Below are 21,177 nucleotides of genomic sequence, written 5' to 3'. Positions count from 1 at the left end.
ATGATAAGGAACTTTCTGCCAGACATTTAATATTGTCTGTGATTAGAGATGAGCGAATCGAAGTAGCCGAAGTGGAATTCGAGTCGAATATCGGAAAAATTTAGATTCGCGCCGAATCCGAAAAATAGCCTACTTCGGACGCGCGAATCGAAATTTTTCCGAAAATGGCGGCGGACATGTGCGGCGACGGAGCGGGGATGTCTGGGAAGGCGCGCAGACAAGGCGCGCTGACCCATAATGCATTCCTCAATGACATGTGATCGCATCAGCCAATCAGCAGCCAGCCAGCCAGCACTGTGTAATGGTCGAGCTATAAATAGCGGCCATTTTGGAATTCTTCATTTGCCTGCAGTCATTGAACAGAGGCAGACCGCTCTGTATTAGGGACAGAGTTAGGGCCACAGAAACGATACTTGGGGACAGAGAAACGTTACTTAGGGACAGAGAACCATTACTCAGGGACACAGAATTGTTAATGAGGGCCACAGAATCGTTACTTAGGGACAAAGAAACGCTAGTTAGGGCCACAGAATTCTTACTCAGGGACAGACAGAATTGTTACTGAGTGCCAGAGAATTGTTACTTAGGGCCACAGAAACGTTATTAGGGCCACAGAATTGTTACTCAGGGACAGACAGAATTGTTACTGAGTGCCAGAGAATTGTTACTTAGGGCCACAGAAACTTTAGTTAGGGCCACAGAATTGTTACTCAGGGACAGACACAGAATTGTTACTGAGGGCCACAGAACTGTTACTTAGGGCCACAGAAACGTTATTAGGGCCACAGAATTGTTACTCAGGGACAGACAGAATTGTTACTGAGTGCCAGAGAATTGTTACTTAGGGCCACAGAAACTTTAGTTAGGGCCACAGAATTGTTACTCAGGGACAGACAGAATTGTTACTGAGGGCCACAGAACTGTTACTTAGGGCCACAGAATTGTTACTCGCACAGATACAGAATTGTTACTCAGGGACACAGAATTGTTACTGAGGGCCACAGAACTGTTACTTAGGGCCACAGAATTTTTACTCGCACAGACACAGAATTGTTACACAGGGACACAGAATTGTTACTGAGGGCCACAGAACCGTTACTTAGGGCCACAGAATTGTTACTCAGGGACACAGAATTGTTACTGAGGGCCACAGAACTGTTACTTAGGGCCACAGAATTGTTACTCGCACAGACACAGAATTGTTACTCAGGGACACAGAACTGTTACTGAGGGCCACAGAACTGTTACTTAGGGCCACAGAATTGTTACTCGCACAGACACAGAATTGTTACTCAGGGACACAGAACTGTTACTGAGGGCCACAGAACTGTTACTTAGGGCCACAGAATTGTTACTCGCACAGACACAGAATTGTTACACAGAGACACAGAATTGTTACTGAGGGCCACAGAACCGTTACTTAGGGCCACAGAATTGTTACTCAGGGACACAGAATTGTTACTGAGGGCCACAGAACCGTTACTTAGGGCCACAGAATTGTTACTCAGGGACACAGAATTGTTACTGAGGGCCACAGAACTGTTACTTAGGGCCACAGAATTGTTACTCGCACAGACACAGAATTGTTACTCAGGGACACAGAACTGTTACTGGGGGCCACAGAACTGTTACTTAGGGCCACAGAATTGTTACTCGCACAGACACAGAATTGTTACTCAGGGACACAGAATTGTTACTGAGGGCCACAGAACCGTTACTTAGGGCCACAGAATTGTTACTCGCACAGACACAAAATTGTTACACAGGGCCACAGAATTGTTACTGAGGGCCACAGAACCGTTACTTAGGGCCACAGAATTGTTACTCAGGGACACAGAATTGTTACTGAGGGCCACAGAACTGTTACTTAGGGCCACAGAATTGTTACTCGCACAGACACAGAATTGTTACTCAGGGACACAGAACTGTTACTGAGGGCCACAGAACTGTTACTTAGGGCCACAGAATTGTTACTCGCACAGACACAGAATTGTTACTCAGGGACACAGAACTGTTACTGAGGGCCACAGAACTGTTACTTAGGGCCACAGAATTGTTACTCGCACAGACACAGAATTGTTACACAGAGACACAGAATTGTTACTGAGGGCCACAGAACCGTTACTTAGGGCCACAGAATTGTTACTCAGGGACACAGAATTGTTACTGAGGGCCACAGAACTGTTACTTAGGGCCACAGAATTGTTACTCGCACAGACACAGAATTGTTACACAGAGACACAGAATTGTTACTGAGGGCCACAGAACCGTTACTTAGGGCCACAGAATTGTTACTCAGGGACACAGAACTGTTACTGGGGGCCACAGAACTGTTACTTAGGGCCACAGAATTGTTACTCGCACAGACACAGAATTGTTACTCAGGGACACAGAATTGTTACTGAGGGCCACAGAACCGTTACTTAGGGCCACAGAATTGTTACTCGCACAGACACAGAATTGTTACACAGGGCCACAGAATTGTTACTGAGGGCCACAGAACCGTTACTTAGGGCCACAGAATTGTTACTCAGGGACACAGAATTGTTACTGAGGGCCACAGAACCGTTACTTAGGGCCACATAAACGTTAATCAGGGACACAGAATTGTTACTGAGGGCCACAGAACCGTTACTTAGGGCCACATAAACGTTAATCAGGGACACAGAATTGTTACTGAGGGCCACAGAACCGTTGCTTAGGGCCACAGAATTGTTACTCACGGACAGACACAGAATTGTTTCTTGAGGGACACAGAATTTTTACTGAGGGCCACAGAACCATTACTTAGGGCCACAGAAACGTTAATCAGGGACACAGAATTGTTACTGAGGGCCACAGAACCGTTACTGAGGACCACAGAACCGTTACTTAGGGCCACATAAACGTTAATCAGGGGGACACAGAATTGTTACTGAGGGCCACAGAAACGTTACTTAGGGCCACATAATTGTTACTCAGGGACAGACACAGAATTGTTACTGAGGGACACAGAATTGTTACTGAGGGACACAGAACCGTTACTTAGGGCCACAGAATTGTTACTCAGGGACAGACACAGAATTGTTACTCAGGGACACAGAATTGTTACTCAGGGACACAGAATCGTAGAATTAAAGAGTATGTCAGACAACATGCAGAGGAGTGGCAGAGGAGGCAATGTTTTAGGAGCGAGCAGACGTGGCAGCAGAGGAAGGGGTCGAGGCAGCACTATTCGCAGCCAGAGGCCAGTGCTCCCGGTGTCATCCAGCGGTCGTGTCTCCACCGACAACCCTGCCGTCATCGATTGGTTGGCTCGGTCGTCTTCCTCTTCCCAGGTCACCTCTGACACCTACAGCCAACGGTCGGTGGGTACGTCAGACACAACCGTTAGTTGGCATGGCCCGGGAGCAAGCCCACTGAAATCACGTGTCCTCTACCTGCCCCTGTCCTTTGGTGTTCCCTCACCAAGCGAAGTATCGCATGCTGTGGGCTCAGCCCCACTGTACAGTGAGGAAGAGCTAACAGAGGGCGGTCAGGAACGGGGGGAGACATCCTCCTTTTCAGCAGCCAGGCGAAGAAGTAGTGGCGAGGAGAGTGGCCCGGTAGCCGGTCTAGAGACAGGTCTGTCTCCTGACCCAGACGCAGCCGAGGGGGCTAGTAGTGAGGCGGAGACCCTACTTGATGATGAGGAGGTTGATCGCACTTGGCAGCCTCGTCGTCATCAGGCAATTTCTTCTGCATCATCAGGAGAAGAGGGTGGCAGCTTGGCAGTGAGCGAAACAGTCGGTGGGTTGCCCAGGAGACAGCAGCAGGGTCGCAGCAGTGTCAGTGGAAGCAGTGTCAGTGGAGCCAAACGGCCACGGAGTAGAGCACCAGCTCCACTGCAGCCTACCACCACGGCCAGTAGTGGTGCCGGTGTGCACGGAGGAAGCAGCAGTCAGCCAGTGAGGAGTATCAGGGGCAAAGTTTCCTACTCGGCGGTGTGGCAATTTTTCGTCAAGCCGCCCGAGGAAGTAAACGTAGCCGTATGTCGACTATGTGGCCAGAAAGTCAAGCGTGGCCAGGGGGCCCATGTTGGGACTACAGCGTTGCGGCAGCATATGCAGCGTCGCCATTTGGTGGCCTGGGAAAACCGTGATAAAGATACGGCGGTTCTGCCCGCCCCAGCCCCCGCTCCATCACCCGCTCCGTTACTTGCTCCGTCACCCGACGTCAATCGCCCTCCATCAGCCAGTCAAGGCTCCAACACCTCTGCTGAGGGGAGTTGTCGCTCGTTGGCATCTTCCGCTCGTTCAGATGCTCCTTCTCCTGCTACTCCTCTTCACGGATTCCGTCAGCAGTCTTTCTTGGAATCCATTTCCAAGAGACAACAGTTTGCGAGCACGCACCCGACGGTGCAAAAGCTGAACGTCCTCCTGTCCAAGTTGCTGGTGCTGCAGTCCCTCCCTTTCCAAGTGGTGGACTCAGCACCTTTCAGAGAAATGATGGCTTGTGCCGCGCCGCGGTGGAGAGTGCCAAGCCGTCATTTCTTCGCCAAAAAGGCAGTGCCAGCCCTGCATTCACATGTAGAAGACATGGTGGGCCAGTCTTTGAGCATGTCGGTCTCTGCCAAAGTGCACGGCAGCACCGACGTGTGGAGCTGTAACTACGGTCAGGGACAGTACATGTCATTTACGGCCCACTGGGTGAACGTGGTGCCGTCACAGCCGCACCAGCAACTTGGACAGGTCACGCCGCTTTTGCCTCCACGTTTGCACGTCCTTGGTCCGGCAAAGATGTCCGCCTCTACCACCTCTTCTTCCGCCGTGTCCTCAGCCGCCACCCCCGTGCCAAGTCCCATTACCCGACCGGCATATCACATGTGCAGGGCGCAACGGTGTCACGCTGTTCTGCACCTGGTATGCCTTGGCGAACGTAGTCACACAGGGGAGGAACTTCTGAGTGTAATGAACAGAGAAATCGACAGATGGCTGTCTCCGCGCAAACTGAAAATCGGAACCATGTTGACCGACAACGGAAAGAACATGGTGTCTGCTCTGCGTCAAGGAAGGTTGTGCCATGCGCCATGCATGGCTCACGTGTTCAATCTGGTTGTCAAGCGTTTCCTAAAATCCACCATCCCACTGCAAGACATCCTTAAAATGTCACGTAAACTTTGCATGCATTTCAGCCATTCCTAAACCGCAAAGCACACCCTCCTTGAGCTGCAGCGGCAGAACGGAATTCCACATCATCGCCTGATCTGCGACGTTGCAACAAGGTGGAATTCAACCCTACACATGTTAGACCGCCTTTACGAGCAGCGAAAGGCCATCACCGATTTCCTGATGTTACAAGCGGATAAAGGTACTCCCCTGTGTATTTTCAAAATAGATAGTGCCGCGCTCCCATGTACCAATATGTATATCTTATACTTTCAAAGTGCTAATGAATAGCTTTCAAGATACTGCATGTATCAAACAATTATTACTAGTGACTCAAAACATCATTGTGAATATTAATCTTCATGCAAGTGACATTAATAACTGATAATCCTAAGGTGATAGTGCCTATTAAAGTACAGTGATATACAAATCAGAAATACTCCTCTATTCTACTGTGATCCTTATATTTATATTGTGCAAACACATATATATTATGTGCACGTGCTTATGATATATTCAATAAAAAAAAAAAAAAAAAAAAAAAAAAAAAAAGTCTTTCAAAATAAATGTGCAGGTGGATTCTTGGTTCCCTCTCGCCGAGTGCTTAATGGTCTCCCTATGTGCTCACCTCTATATTTGCCTGAATAAATCCAGGCAAATACACTTTTTATCCTTCCAGGATAGATGGGATGGAATGATGCTCTTGAATTATCTCAGAAGGTGGATGTGGATTTATATTTGTTCTCCTGTAGCTGCTCATGAGTGGGTATACTGACCATCTCTCTGAGGATCTCCCAATTCCCCTCCTGGGGCTGTTTCCTTTTCCAGTCCTCCTTATATCAGCTCAAAGGGTGTTGTTCAATTGAGAAAGGAAGACAAACAGACCATAGTGTCTTATCCTTGTGCAAAAAGGGGGTTTATTGCTGCCAGTTGCACAGTAGTATACAATTGTAGTCCAGCATAAATGTGCTCTGCCTCTGTTCCTGCAGTGCTGTCTACCTGTGTCTGTATTCAGATCACCGAGCCTCTCCAGTGCAATGTCGTGACGTCAGAGCCCCTCCCCTACGCGTATCGTCACAGGGTCACGTGACTTCATCAGGGGGAATGATTAGATGCCACGACTATGCTAATACTCCTATTTATATCTCTCGGCCGCCTTTTTACTGGAGCCCAATGGGCGCGGCCATTTTCCCAGTGATTTTCTTAAACTCTATGTATGGTGAGTGTTTACACCTGTGTGTCTACTCAAATTATAACGTGATATCTGTCTGCCAGACATTGCTAACTGGGTCAGCTGTGATCTGTCTCTTGCTCTGCAGTTTCTAAACAGTGGCTGTTGGCTATACATTATATTGCTGAAAGTATACCTATTAGGCTAAATTAAAACCATGTTTTATTAATAATACAATATTAAAAATATAAAATTCAAAATTATAAATTTAACCAATAAAATAAAATAAAAAAAAATATTTTTTTAAAAATCAAATAATAAAAGATAATAAAAAAATAAATAATAGAAAACGCATGTATGTTACTTCTCAAGTAACCTATTTGTCATTAATTATCTAATTCCTTCAATTTTGAGATATTATTTAACTTACATCTTTCTTTACATCTGGGTTTTGGTTTTGTATTTAAGAAGGTATTACTTGAGGATATGATACTTGATATAACTTACATGCGTTTTGTGCTAGTCATAAATTCTCTAATTCTACCCTAAACTCACTCCACATATTCCTAAATTCATGTCAGATACATTACTTCAATCCCCAATCTATATATATTCAACGCCTCAAAGTTAGATTGGGAACTATTTCTATACTTATTTGTTACTAATAAAGCATGTAAGGTCAAACTCCTTATTTAACCCATTGGGAGCCAGACAGCCCATTTCATAGATCCACTTCGATTCTTTCTTGCTAATTTCCCTTATCAGGTTATCTCCCCTCCAGTGTTGTACATGTTTTTCTACACCCCAGAACTCTAATTTTCTTGCATCTTTATTGTGGTATTTTTTGAAATGCTGCGATAAGTGGTGATACTTGTATCCTCTGTTTATATTATATACATGTTCTTTTATTCTTTCCCTTAACATCCTTTTCGTGCGTCCAATGTAGATGAGATTACATGGGCATTTGAGGGCATAGATAACCCCTCTTGTATCACATGATATAAATTGCTGGATGGTGTATTCCTTTTCATTTAGGGGGTTCTGAAATGTAAATCTTCTCCTGGGGTTATTTTTCAGTCTGATGCAACTATAGCATCTACCACAGGTATAAAACCCTTTTCCTTGAAAAAAACTAATTTGTTGATGTTTAACAGGTGGTGCTATTATACTCTTCACCACTTTGTCCCTAATATTTGGAGCTTTTGTATATATAAACCTAGGTATTGTGGGAATATTATTTTTCAGGTGCTTATCTAATGCTAAGATCTTCCAATGTTTCTTTATTATGTTTTGTATTGATTTATACTGGGTATTATAACTCAACACTACCGCCAATTCCTCCTTTTCAGTATTCTCTTTATGTTTGTCTGCTATTAATACATTACGGTCCATAAGGCCTATTTGCTCCCTTTCTTTTTGTATTATTTCTTTCTTATATCCTTTATCAATAAATCTTTCTGATATTATTCCACTTTGTTCTACATAGTCTTTCATGTTTGTACAGTTCCTTTTTAATCTAATAAATTGGCCTCTAGGGATATTGCTTAGCCACGCTTTATGATGGCAGCTATCTATGGGGATATATGAGTTTCTATCAACAGATTTGAAATGATTCTTGGTATACAATTGTAATCCCTCTTTGTAGATTTGAATGTCTAAAAAATTAATAGAAGTTTCATGTATGTCATAGCTCAGTTTTATATTGGCTTCATTCATATTTAAATCGTTATAAAATTTCTCAAGTTCTACCTTTTCTCCACTCCATATCACCAAGAGGTCATCAATATACCTTTTGTATATTTTTATTCCTGGGTTCTTATTTTTGAACACTGATTCATCTTCCCATTTTGCCATATAAAGATTAGCGATGCTAGGGGCGAATTTAGCGCCCATAGCAACTCCTTTCCTTTGTGAATAGTATGTATTACCATACCAAAAATAATTATGAGTAAGGCAGAACTTTATACACCTTATGATGAATCTGTTGTGTCTGGTGGTGTTATTTCCATATTTATTAAGTGCCCATATAGCTGCTTCTATAGCCCCCTGATGGTCTATGTTAGTATACAGTGCTGCTACATCTGCTGTACTTAAAAGCGTGTTTTTATCTGTCAGTGTATCCTTCATTTCTTGTATCACATGTTTTGTATCCCTTAGATATGCTGTAGTTTTAGTGACCAATGGTTGTAGATGATAATCTACATATTCACCTAACCTCGCTGTGAGTGAATCTATTCCATTAATGATGGGCCTACCTGGCGGGTTGGTGTTGTCTTTGTGAATTTTCGGAACTGAATACATGATAGGTAGCCTACATACTGATGGTATTAGATATTGATGTTCTTTCTCATTAATAACTCCTTTCTTTTTCCCTTTTGTGACTAGTTTGATAAGCTGTTTCTTATATTCCTTAATAGGATTACTGATAAGCACTTCATATGTGTCTCTGTCATTAAGCATATCTGCCATTACTGATTCATAATAAATCCTTGATTGTATCACTATACCCCCTCCTTTGTCTGCTGGGCGTATTATTATGTCATCCCTCTTTTTCAATGAATCTAAACCTCTCTTTAAATTCACCTCTATTTTAGGTTTTTTAATTTTGAGAGATTCTAAATCTTGTAATACCATTTGTTTAAATGTGTCTATATATTTATTATCTCCAATCTGGGGATTAAACACTGATTTGTTTTTAAGTTGGCTATGCATAGTATTTTCTGTTGCTCCTGTGTTGTGTGTAATGGGGTTGTTGGCATAATACTTTTTAAGATTGAGTTTCCTGATCAATTTCTGAATGCTTACATATGTATCAAATTTATTTAATCCCTTTTGTGGGGCATACTTAAGACCCTTGCTAAGCGCATGTGTTTCTTCTTCTGTAAGGGGTAATCCACTGATATTGAAAATGCCTTCTCCCTTTAATTCCTTCTTCTTTTTTTGTTGTGACCTTCTTCCTCCTCTTTTCCCTCTCTTTCTTGTGTGTGTTGTGCTTCTTCTTCCCTCCCCCCTTGGGGATTCAAATCCCATCCTAAAAAAGGATTGGGGAGGGGTGAGTTGAATTCTTCCCTTTCCAGGGGTGAGTACCTGTTTTGTGTGGGTACTTGGTAGGGTTTGTTCATTACTGGGTATTGTGCTTGGTATTGTGCTTGGTATTGTGGCCTTTGTGGTTTAGGATAATATGGGCCTCTATTATAATCAGGTCTCCCATAGTATTCTTGTGTGTAATATCCTTGGGGGCCTCTCTGGTTGTGGCCTCTGTTGCCATTATAATATGGTTTCCCTCCTTGATATGGTTGATTCTGTGGGGGTCTATATGGTCCCGGATTATAATATGGTGGTCTCCAATTGTTGGGGTTCCCTCCTTTATACTGTGAATGTCCCTTATTATCTTTATTGGGTGTTTTGAACCCTATTGCTTTTTTAGGGGGTGGTTTCTCATTGGTTTTCACTGGTGTAGATTCTGTGGATTTGATCTCATTGGAATTAGGGTTAGTCTGCCATTTGAATACTGATTTTTGTTGGTAGTCCTGGCTTACCCTTTGAAATTTTTTCTTTTTCTTATTCTTAATTTCTGTGTCTTTTTTCTGGACATTTTTATTCAACTGGGATAAGTATTTTGTAAACTCTGGGTGATCTTTGATGATCTCTACCTTATTTTGGTACTCCTTTATTACTTTTTCTATTTTTCTCATTTTTCTTTGTTTTCTTTTTATTAGGAATTGTAAAACCTCCATTCCTTTTTCACTAAAGAAATTGTACCATTCTTCCCTATCCCCCTCCTCCAATAAACCATCATTGATAGGTAATTCCCATCTAAGCTTCCTCGGGATCATTCTTTCTTTTATATATTTTTCCATGGTGGCTATATCCCACCAAATATTAATTTTCTTCTCCATAAGGCTCCCTAATTTTCTAAATGTATTATTAATTCCTGGATCCTCCTGTTCTTCTCCTAGAAATATATTGTTAAGATCTAGTTCTCTGTTCTCCAAGAATGTGAAAACCTCCATAATTTCTACTAACAAGTGATAAATGAGTGTGAATAAATATAAATGGTGAATGCTTGTGAGCTATTATGAAATGAGGTGTTCAATATGTGACTTTAGATGTCCTTATTTCTCACGTGAGGTTCGCTGGCACTTGCACTGACTCATATGCTAGTGTATATATAATATTTTCAAAATAGATAGTGCCGCGCTCCCATGTACCAATATGTATATCTTATACTTTCAAAGTGCTAATGAATAGCTTTCAAGATACTGCATGTATCAAACAATTATTACTAGTGACTCAAAACATCATTGTGAATATTAATCTTCATGCAAGTGACATTAATAACTGATAATCCTAAGGTGATAGTGCCTATTAAAGTACAGTGATATACAAATCAGAAATACTCCTCTATTCTACTGTGATCCTTATATTTATATTGTGCAAACACATATATATTATGTGCACGTGCTTATGATATATTCAATAAAAAAAAAAAAAAAAAAAAAAAAAAAGTCTTTCAAAATAAATGTGCAGGTGGATTCTTGGTTCCCTCTCGCCGAGTGCTTAATGGTCTCCCTATGTGCTCACCTCTATATTTGCCTGAATAAATCCAGGCAAATACACTTTTTATCCTTCCAGGATAGATGGGATGGAATGATGCTCTTGAATTATCTCAGAAGGTGGATGTGGATTTATATTTGTTCTCCTGTAGCTGCTCATGAGTGGGTATACTGACCATCTCTCTGAGGATCTCCCAATTCCCCTCCTGGGGCTGTTTCCTTTTCCAGTCCTCCTTATATCAGCTCAAAGGGTGTTGTTCAATTGAGAAAGGAAGACAAACAGACCATAGTGTCTTATCCTTGTGCAAAAAGGGGGTTTATTGCTGCCAGTTGCACAGTAGTATACAATTGTAGTCCAGCATAAATGTGCTCTGCCTCTGTTCCTGCAGTGCTGTCTACCTGTGTCTGTATTCAGATCACCGAGCCTCTCCAGTGCAATGTCGTGACGTCAGAGCCCCTCCCCTACGCGTATCGTCACAGGGTCACGTGACTTCATCAGGGGGAATGATTAGATGCCACGACTATGCTAATACTCCTATTTATATCTCTCGGCCGCCTTTTTACTGGAGCCCAATGGGCGCGGCCATTTTCCCAGTGATTTTCTTAAACTCTATGTATGGTGAGTGTTTACACCTGTGTGTCTACTCAAATTATAACGTGATATCTGTCTGCCAGACATTGCTAACTGGGTCAGCTGTGATCTGTCTCTTGCTCTGCAGTTTCTAAACAGTGGCTGTTGGCTATACATTATATTGCTGAAAGTATACCTATTAGGCTAAATTAAAACCATGTTTTATTAATAATACAATATTAAAAATATAAAATTCAAAATTATAAATTTAACCAATAAAATAAAATAAAAAAAAATATTTTTTTAAAAATCAAATAATAAAAGATAATAAAAAAATAAATAATAGAAAACGCATGTATGTTACTTCTCAAGTAACCTATTTGTCATTAATTATCTAATTCCTTCAATTTTGAGATATTATTTAACTTACATCTTTCTTTACATCTGGGTTTTGGTTTTGTATTTAAGAAGGTATTACTTGAGGATATGATACTTGATATAACTTACATGCGTTTTGTGCTAGTCATAAATTCTCTAATTCTACCCTAAACTCACTCCACATATTCCTAAATTCATGTCAGATACATTACTTCAATCCCCAATCTATATATATTCAACGCCTCAAAGTTAGATTGGGAACTATTTCTATACTTATTTGTTACTAATAAAGCATGTAAGGTCAAACTCCTTATTTAACCCATTGGGAGCCAGACAGCCCATTTCATAGATCCACTTCGATTCTTTCTTGCTAATTTCCCTTATCAGGTTATCTCCCCTCCAGTGTTGTACATGTTTTTCTACACCCCAGAACTCTAATTTTCTTGCATCTTTATTGTGGTATTTTTTGAAATGCTGCGATAAGTGGTGATACTTGTATCCTCTGTTTATATTATATACATGTTCTTTTATTCTTTCCCTTAACATCCTTTTCGTGCGTCCAATGTAGATGAGATTACATGGGCATTTGAGGGCATAGATAACCCCTCTTGTATCACATGATATAAATTGCTGGATGGTGTATTCCTTTTCATTTAGGGGGTTCTGAAATGTAAATCTTCTCCTGGGGTTATTTTTCAGTCTGATGCAACTATAGCATCTACCACAGGTATAAAACCCTTTTCCTTGAAAAAAACTAATTTGTTGATGTTTAACAGGTGGTGCTATTATACTCTTCACCACTTTGTCCCTAATATTTGGAGCTTTTGTATATATAAACCTAGGTATTGTGGGAATATTATTTTTCAGGTGCTTATCTAATGCTAAGATCTTCCAATGTTTCTTTATTATGTTTTGTATTGATTTATACTGGGTATTATAACTCAACACTACCGCCAATTCCTCCTTTTCAGTATTCTCTTTATGTTTGTCTGCTATTAATACATTACGGTCCATAAGGCCTATTTGCTCCCTTTCTTTTTGTATTATTTCTTTCTTATATCCTTTATCAATAAATCTTTCTGATATTATTCCACTTTGTTCTACATAGTCTTTCATGTTTGTACAGTTCCTTTTTAATCTAATAAATTGGCCTCTAGGGATATTGCTTAGCCACGCTTTATGATGGCAGCTATCTATGGGGATATATGAGTTTCTATCAACAGATTTGAAATGATTCTTGGTATACAATTGTAATCCCTCTTTGTAGATTTGAATGTCTAAAAAATTAATAGAAGTTTCATGTATGTCATAGCTCAGTTTTATATTGGCTTCATTCATATTTAAATCGTTATAAAATTTCTCAAGTTCTACCTTTTCTCCACTCCATATCACCAAGAGGTCATCAATATACCTTTTGTATATTTTTATTCCTGGGTTCTTATTTTTGAACACTGATTCATCTTCCCATTTTGCCATATAAAGATTAGCGATGCTAGGGGCGAATTTAGCGCCCATAGCAACTCCTTTCCTTTGTGAATAGTATGTATTACCATACCAAAAATAATTATGAGTAAGGCAGAACTTTATACACCTTATGATGAATCTGTTGTGTCTGGTGGTGTTATTTCCATATTTATTAAGTGCCCATATAGCTGCTTCTATAGCCCCCTGATGGTCTATGTTAGTATACAGTGCTGCTACATCTGCTGTACTTAAAAGCGTGTTTTTATCTGTCAGTGTATCCTTCATTTCTTGTATCACATGTTTTGTATCCCTTAGATATGCTGTAGTTTTAGTGACCAATGGTTGTAGATGATAATCTACATATTCACCTAACCTCGCTGTGAGTGAATCTATTCCATTAATGATGGGCCTACCTGGCGGGTTGGTGTTGTCTTTGTGAATTTTCGGAACTGAATACATGATAGGTAGCCTACATACTGATGGTATTAGATATTGATGTTCTTTCTCATTAATAACTCCTTTCTTTTTCCCTTTTGTGACTAGTTTGATAAGCTGTTTCTTATATTCCTTAATAGGATTACTGATAAGCACTTCATATGTGTCTCTGTCATTAAGCATATCTGCCATTACTGATTCATAATAAATCCTTGATTGTATCACTATACCCCCTCCTTTGTCTGCTGGGCGTATTATTATGTCATCCCTCTTTTTCAATGAATCTAAACCTCTCTTTAAATTCACCTCTATTTTAGGTTTTTTAATTTTGAGAGATTCTAAATCTTGTAATACCATTTGTTTAAATGTGTCTATATATTTATTATCTCCAATCTGGGGATTAAACACTGATTTGTTTTTAAGTTGGCTATGCATAGTATTTTCTGTTGCTCCTGTGTTGTGTGTAATGGGGTTGTTGGCATAATACTTTTTAAGATTGAGTTTCCTGATCAATTTCTGAATGCTTACATATGTATCAAATTTATTTAATCCCTTTTGTGAAGAGTATAATAGCACCACCTGTTAAACATCAACAAATTAGTTTTTTTCAAGGAAAAGGGTTTTATACCTGTGGTAGATGCTATAGTTGCATCAGACTGAAAAATAACCCCAGGAGAAGATTTACATTTCAGAACCCCCTAAATGAAAAGGAATACACCATCCAGCAATTTATATCATGTGATACAAGAGGGGTTATCTATGCCCTCAAATGCCCATGTAATCTCATCTACATTGGACGCACGAAAAGGATGTTAAGGGAAAGAATAAAAGAACATGTATATAATATAAACAGAGGATACAAGTATCACCACTTATCGCAGCATTTCAAAAAATACCACAATAAAGATGCAAGAAAATTAGAGTTCTGGGGTGTAGAAAAACATGTACAACACTGGAGGGGAGATAACCTGATAAGGGAAATTAGCAAGAAAGAATCGAAGTGGATCTATGAAATGGGCTGTCTGGCTCCCAATGGGTTAAATAAGGAGTTTGACCTTACATGCTTTATTAGTAACAAATAAGTATAGAAATAGTTCCCAATCTAACTTTGAGGCGTTGAATATATATAGATTGGGGATTGAAGTAATGTATCTGACATGAATTTAGGAATATGTGGAGTGAGTTTAGGGTAGAATTAGAGAATTTATGACTAGCACAAAACGCATGTAAGTTATATCAAGTATCATATCCTCAAGTAATACCTTCTTAAATACAAAACCAAAACCCAGATGTAAAGAAAGATGTAAGTTAAATAATATCTCAAAATTGAAGGAATTAGATAATTAATGACAAATAGGTTACTTGAGAAGTAACATACATGCGTTTTCTATTATTTATTTTTTTATTATCTTTTATTATTTGATTTTTAAAAAAATATTTTTTTTATTTTATTTTATTGGTTAAATTTATAATTTTGAATTTTATATTTTTAATATTGTATTATTAATAAAACATGGTTTTAATTTAGCCTAATAGGTATACTTTCAGCAATATAATGTATAGCCAACAGCCACTGTTTAGAAACTGCAGAGCAAGAGACAGATCACAGCTGACCCAGTTAGCAATGTCTGGCAGACAGATATCACGTTATAATTTGAGTAGACACACAGGTGTAAACACTCACCATACATAGAGTTTAAGAAAATCACTGGGAAAATGGCCGCGCCCATTGGGCTCCAGTAAAAAGGCGGCCGAGAGATATAAATAGGAGTATTAGCATAGTCGTGGCATCTAATCATTCCCCCTGATGAAGTCACGTGACCCTGTGACGATACGCGTAGGGGAGGGGCTCTGACGTCACGACATTGCACTGGAGAGGCTCGGTGATCTGAATACAGACACAGGTAGACAGCACTGCAGGAACAGAGGCAGAGCACATTTATGCTGGACTACAATTGTATACTACTGTGCAACTGGCAGCAATAAACCCCCTTTTTGCACAAGGATAAGACACTATGGTCTGTTTGTCTTCCTTTCTCAATTGAACAACACCCTTTGAGCTGATATAAGGAGGACTGGAAAAGGAAACAGCCCCAGGAGGGGAATTGGGAGATCCTCAGAGAGATGGTCAGTATACCCACTCATGAGCAGCTACAGGAGAACAAATATAAATCCACATCCACCTTCTGAGATAATTCAAGAGCATCATTCCATCCCATCTATCCTGGAAGGATAAAAAGTGTATTTGCCTGGATTTATTCAGGCAAATATAGAGGTGAGCACATAGGGAGACCATTAAGCACTCGGCGAGAGGGAACCAAGAATCCACCTGCACATTTATTTTGAAAGACTTTTTTTTTTTTTTTTTTTTTTTTTTTTATTGAATATATCATAAGCACGTGCACATAATATATATGTGTTTGCACAATATAAATATAAGGATCACAGTAGAATAGAGGAGTATTTCTGATTTGTATATCACTGTACTTTAATAGGCACTATCACCTTAGGATTATCAGTTATTAATGTCACTTGCATGAAGATTAATATTCACAATGATGTTTTGAGTCACTAGTAATAATTGTTTGATACATGCAGTATCTTGAAAGCTATTCATTAGCACTTTGAAAGTATAAGATATACATATTGGTACATGGGAGCGCGGCACTATCTATTTTGAAAATATTATATATACACTAGCATATGAGTCAGTGCAAGTGCCAGCGAACCTCACGTGAGAAATAAGGACATCTAAAGTCACATATTGAACACCTCATTTCATAATAGCTCACAAGCATTCACCATTTATATTTATTCACACTCATTTATCACTTGTTAGTAGAAATTATGGAGGTTTTCACATTCTTGGAGAACAGAGAACTAGATCTTAACAATATATTTCTAGGAGAAGAACAGGAGGATCCAGGAATTAATAATACATTTAGAAAATTAGGGAGCCTTATGGAGAAGAAAATTAATATTTGGTGGGATATAGCCACCATGGAAAAATATATAAAAGAAAGAATGATCCCGAGGAAGCTTAGATGGGAATTACCTATCAATGATGGTTTATTGGAGGAGGGGGATAGGGAAGAATGGTACAATTTCTTTAGTGAAAAAGGAATGGAGGTTTTACAATTCCTAATAAAAAGAAAACAAAGAAAAATGAGAAAAATAGAAAAAGTAATAAAGGAGTACCAAAATAAGGTAGAGATCATCAAAGATCACCCAGAGTTTACAAAATACTTATCCCAGTTGAATAAAAATGTCCAGAAAAAAGACACAGAAATTAAGAATAAGAAAAAGAAAAAATTTCAAAGGGTAAGCCAGGACTACCAACAAAAATCAGTATTCAAATGGCAGACTAACCCTAATTCCAATGAGATCAAATCCACAGAATCTACACCAGTGAAAACCAATGAGAAACCACCCCCTAAAAAAGCAATAGGGTTCAAAACACCCAATAAAGATAATAAGGGACATTCACAGTATAAAGGAGGGAACCCCAACAATTGGAGACCACCATATTATAATCCGGGACCATATAGACCCCCACAGAATCAACCATATCAAGGAGGGAAACCATATTATAATGGCAACAGAGGCCACAACCAGAGAGGCCCCCAAGGATATTACACACAAGAATACTATGGGAGACCTGATTATAATAGAGGCCCATATTATCCTAAACCACAAAGGCCACAATACCAAGCACAATACCAAGCACAATACCCAGTAATGAACAAACCCTACCAAGTACCCACACAAAACAGGTACTCACCCCTGGAAAGGGAAGAATTCAACTCACCCCTCCCCAATCCTTTTTTAGGATGGGATTTGAATCCCCAAGGGGGGAGGGAAGAAGAAGCACAACACACACAAGAAAGAGAGGGAAAAGAGGAGGAAGAAGGTCACAACAAAAAAAGAAGAAGGAATTAAAGGGAGAAGGCATTTTCAATATCAGTGGATTACCCCTTACAGAAGAAGAAACACATGCGCTTAGCAAGGGTCTTAAGTATGCCCCACAAAAGGGATTAAATAAATTTGATACATATGTAAGCATTCAGAAATTGATCAGGAAACTCAATCTTAAAAAGTATTATGCCAACAACCCCATTACACACAACACAGGAGCAACAGAAAATACTATGCATAGCCAACTTAAAAACAAATCAGTGTTTAATCCCCAGATTGGAGATAATAAATATATAGACACATTTAAACAAATGGTATTACAAGATTTAGAATCTCTCAAAATTAAAAAACCTAAAATAGAGGTGAATTTAAAGAGAGGTTTAGATTCATTGAAAAAGAGGGATGACATAATAATACGCCCAGCAGACAAAGGAGGGGGTATAGTGATACAATCAAGGATTTATTATGAATCAGTAATGGCAGATATGCTTAATGACAGAGACACATATGAAGTGCTTATCAGTAATCCTATTAAGGAATATAAGAAACAGCTTATCAAACTAGTCACAAAAGGGAAAAAGAAAGGAGTTATTAATGAGAAAGAACATCAATATCTAATACCATCAGTATGTAGGCTACCTATCATGTATTCAGTTCCGAAAATTCACAAAGACAACACCAACCCGCCAGGTAGGCCCATCATTAATGGAATAGATTCACTCACAGCGAGGTTAGGTGAATATGTAGATTATCATCTACAACCATTGGTCACTAAAACTACAGCATATCTAAGGGATACAAAACATGTGATACAAGAAATGAAGGATACACTGACAGATAAAAACACGCTTTTAAGTACAGCAGATGTAGCAGCACTGTATACTAACATAGACCATCAGGGGGCTATAGAAGCAGCTATATGGGCACTTAATAAATATGGAAATAACACCACCAGACACAACAGATTCATCATAAGGTGTATAAAGTTCTGCCTTACTCATAATTATTTTTGGTATGGTAATACATACTATTCACAAAGGAAAGGAGTTGCTATGGGCGCTAAATTCGCCCCTAGCATCGCTAATCTTTATATGGCAAAATGGGAAGATGAATCAGTGTTCAAAAATAAGAACCCAGGAATAAAAATATACAAAAGGTATATTGATGACCTCTTGGTGATATGGAGTGGAGAAAAGGTAGAACTTGAGAAATTTTATAACGATTTAAATATGAATGAAGCCAATATAAAACTGAGCTATGACATACATGAAACTTCTATTAATTTTTTAGACATTCAAATCTACAAAGAGGGATTACAATTGTATACCAAGAATCATTTCAAATCTGTTGATAGAAACTCATATATCCCCATAGATAGCTGCCATCATAAAGCGTGGCTAAGCAATATCCCTAGAGGCCAATTTATTAGATTAAAAAGGAACTGTACAAACATGAAAGACTATGTAGAACAAAGTGGAATAATATCAGAAAGATTTATTGATAAAGGATATAAGAAAGAAATAATACAAAAAGAAAGGGAGCAAATAGGCCTTATGGACCGTAATGTATTAATAGCAGACAAACATAAAGAGAATACTGAAAAGGAGGAATTGGCGGTAGTGTTGAGTTATAATACCCAGTATAAATCAATACAAAACATAATAAAGAAACATTGGAAGATCTTAGCATTAGATAAGCACCTGAAAAATAATATTCCCACAATACCTAGGTTTATATATACAAAAGCTCCAAATATTAGGGACAAAGTGGTGAAGAGTATAATAGCACCACCTGTTAAACATCAACAAATTAGTTTTTTTCAAGGAAAAGGGTTTTATACCTGTGGTAGATGCTATAGTTGCATCAGACTGAAAAATAACCCCAGGAGAAGATTTACATTTCAGAACCCCCTAAATGAAAAGGAATACACCATCCAGCAATTTATATCATGTGATACAAGAGGGGTTATCTATGCCCTCAAATGCCCATGTAATCTCATCTACATTGGACGCACGAAAAGGATGTTAAGGGAAAGAATAAAAGAACATGTATATAATATAAACAGAGGATACAAGTATCACCACTTATCGCAGCATTTCAAAAAATACCACAATAAAGATGCAAGAAAATTAGAGTTCTGGGGTGTAGAAAAACATGTACAACACTGGAGGGGAGATAACCTGATAAGGGAAATTAGCAAGAAAGAATCGAAGTGGATCTATGAAATGGGCTGTCTGGCTCCCAATGGGTTAAATAAGGAGTTTGACCTTACATGCTTTATTAGTAACAAATAAGTATAGAAATAGTTCCCAATCTAACTTTGAGGCGTTGAATATATATAGATTGGGGATTGAAGTAATGTATCTGACATGAATTTAGGAATATGTGGAGTGAGTTTAGGGTAGAATTAGAGAATTTATGACTAGCACAAAACGCATGTAAGTTATATCAAGTATCATATCCTCAAGTAATACCTTCTTAAATACAAAACCAAAACCCAGATGTAAAGAAAGATGTAAGTTAAATAATATCTCAAAATTGAAGGAATTAGATAATTAATGACAAATAGGTTACTTGAGAAGTAACATACATGCGTTTTCTATTATTTATTTTTTTATTATCTTTTATTATTTGATTTTTAAAAAAATATTTTTTTTTATTTTATTTTATTGGTTAAATTTATAATTTTGAATTTTATATTTTTAATATTGTATTATTAATAAAACATGGTTTTAATTTAGCCTAATAGGTATACTTTCAGCAATATAATGTATAGCCAACAGCCACTGTTTAGAAACTGCAGAGCAAGAGACAGATCACAGCTGACCCAGTTAGCAATGTCTGGCAGACAGATATCACGTTATAATTTGAGTAGACACACAGGTGTAAACACTCACCATACATAGAGTTTAAGAAAATCACTGGGAAAATGGCCGCGCCCATTGGGCTCCAGTAAAAAGGCGGCCGAGAGATATAAATAGGAGTATTAGCATAGTCGTGGCATCTAATCATTCCCCCTGATGAAGTCACGTGACCCTGTGACGATACGCGTAGGGGAGGGGCTCTGACGTCACGACATTGCACTGGAGAGGCTCGGTGATCTGAATACAGACACAGGTAGACAGCACTGCAGGAACAGAGGCAGAGCACATTTATGCTGGACTACAATTGTATACTACTGTGCAACTGGCAGCAATAAACCCCCTTTTTGCACAAGGATAAGACACTATGGTCTGTTTGTCTTCCTTTCTCAATTGAACAACACCCTTTGAGCTGATATAAGGAGGACTGGAAAAGGAAACAGCCCCAGGAGGGGAATTGGGAGATCCTCAGAGAGATGGTCAGTATACCCACTCATGAGCAGCTACAGGAGAACAAATATAAATCCACATCCACCTTCTGAGATAATTCAAGAGCATCATTCCATCCCATCTATCCTGGAAGGATAAAAAGTGTATTTGCCTGGATTTATTCAGGCAAATATAGAGGTGAGCACATAGGGAGACCATTAAGCACTCGGCGAGAGGGAACCAAGAATCCACCTGCACATTTATTTTGAAA

Source organism: Staurois parvus, unplaced genomic scaffold, assembly GCF_062004578.1.
Source record: "Staurois parvus isolate SC_StPar_1 unplaced genomic scaffold, SC_StPar_1.0 ptg000126l, whole genome shotgun sequence".
NCBI lineage: Eukaryota > Metazoa > Chordata > Amphibia > Anura > Ranidae > Staurois > Staurois parvus.
Note: the sequence above shows the minus strand (reverse complement) of the source record.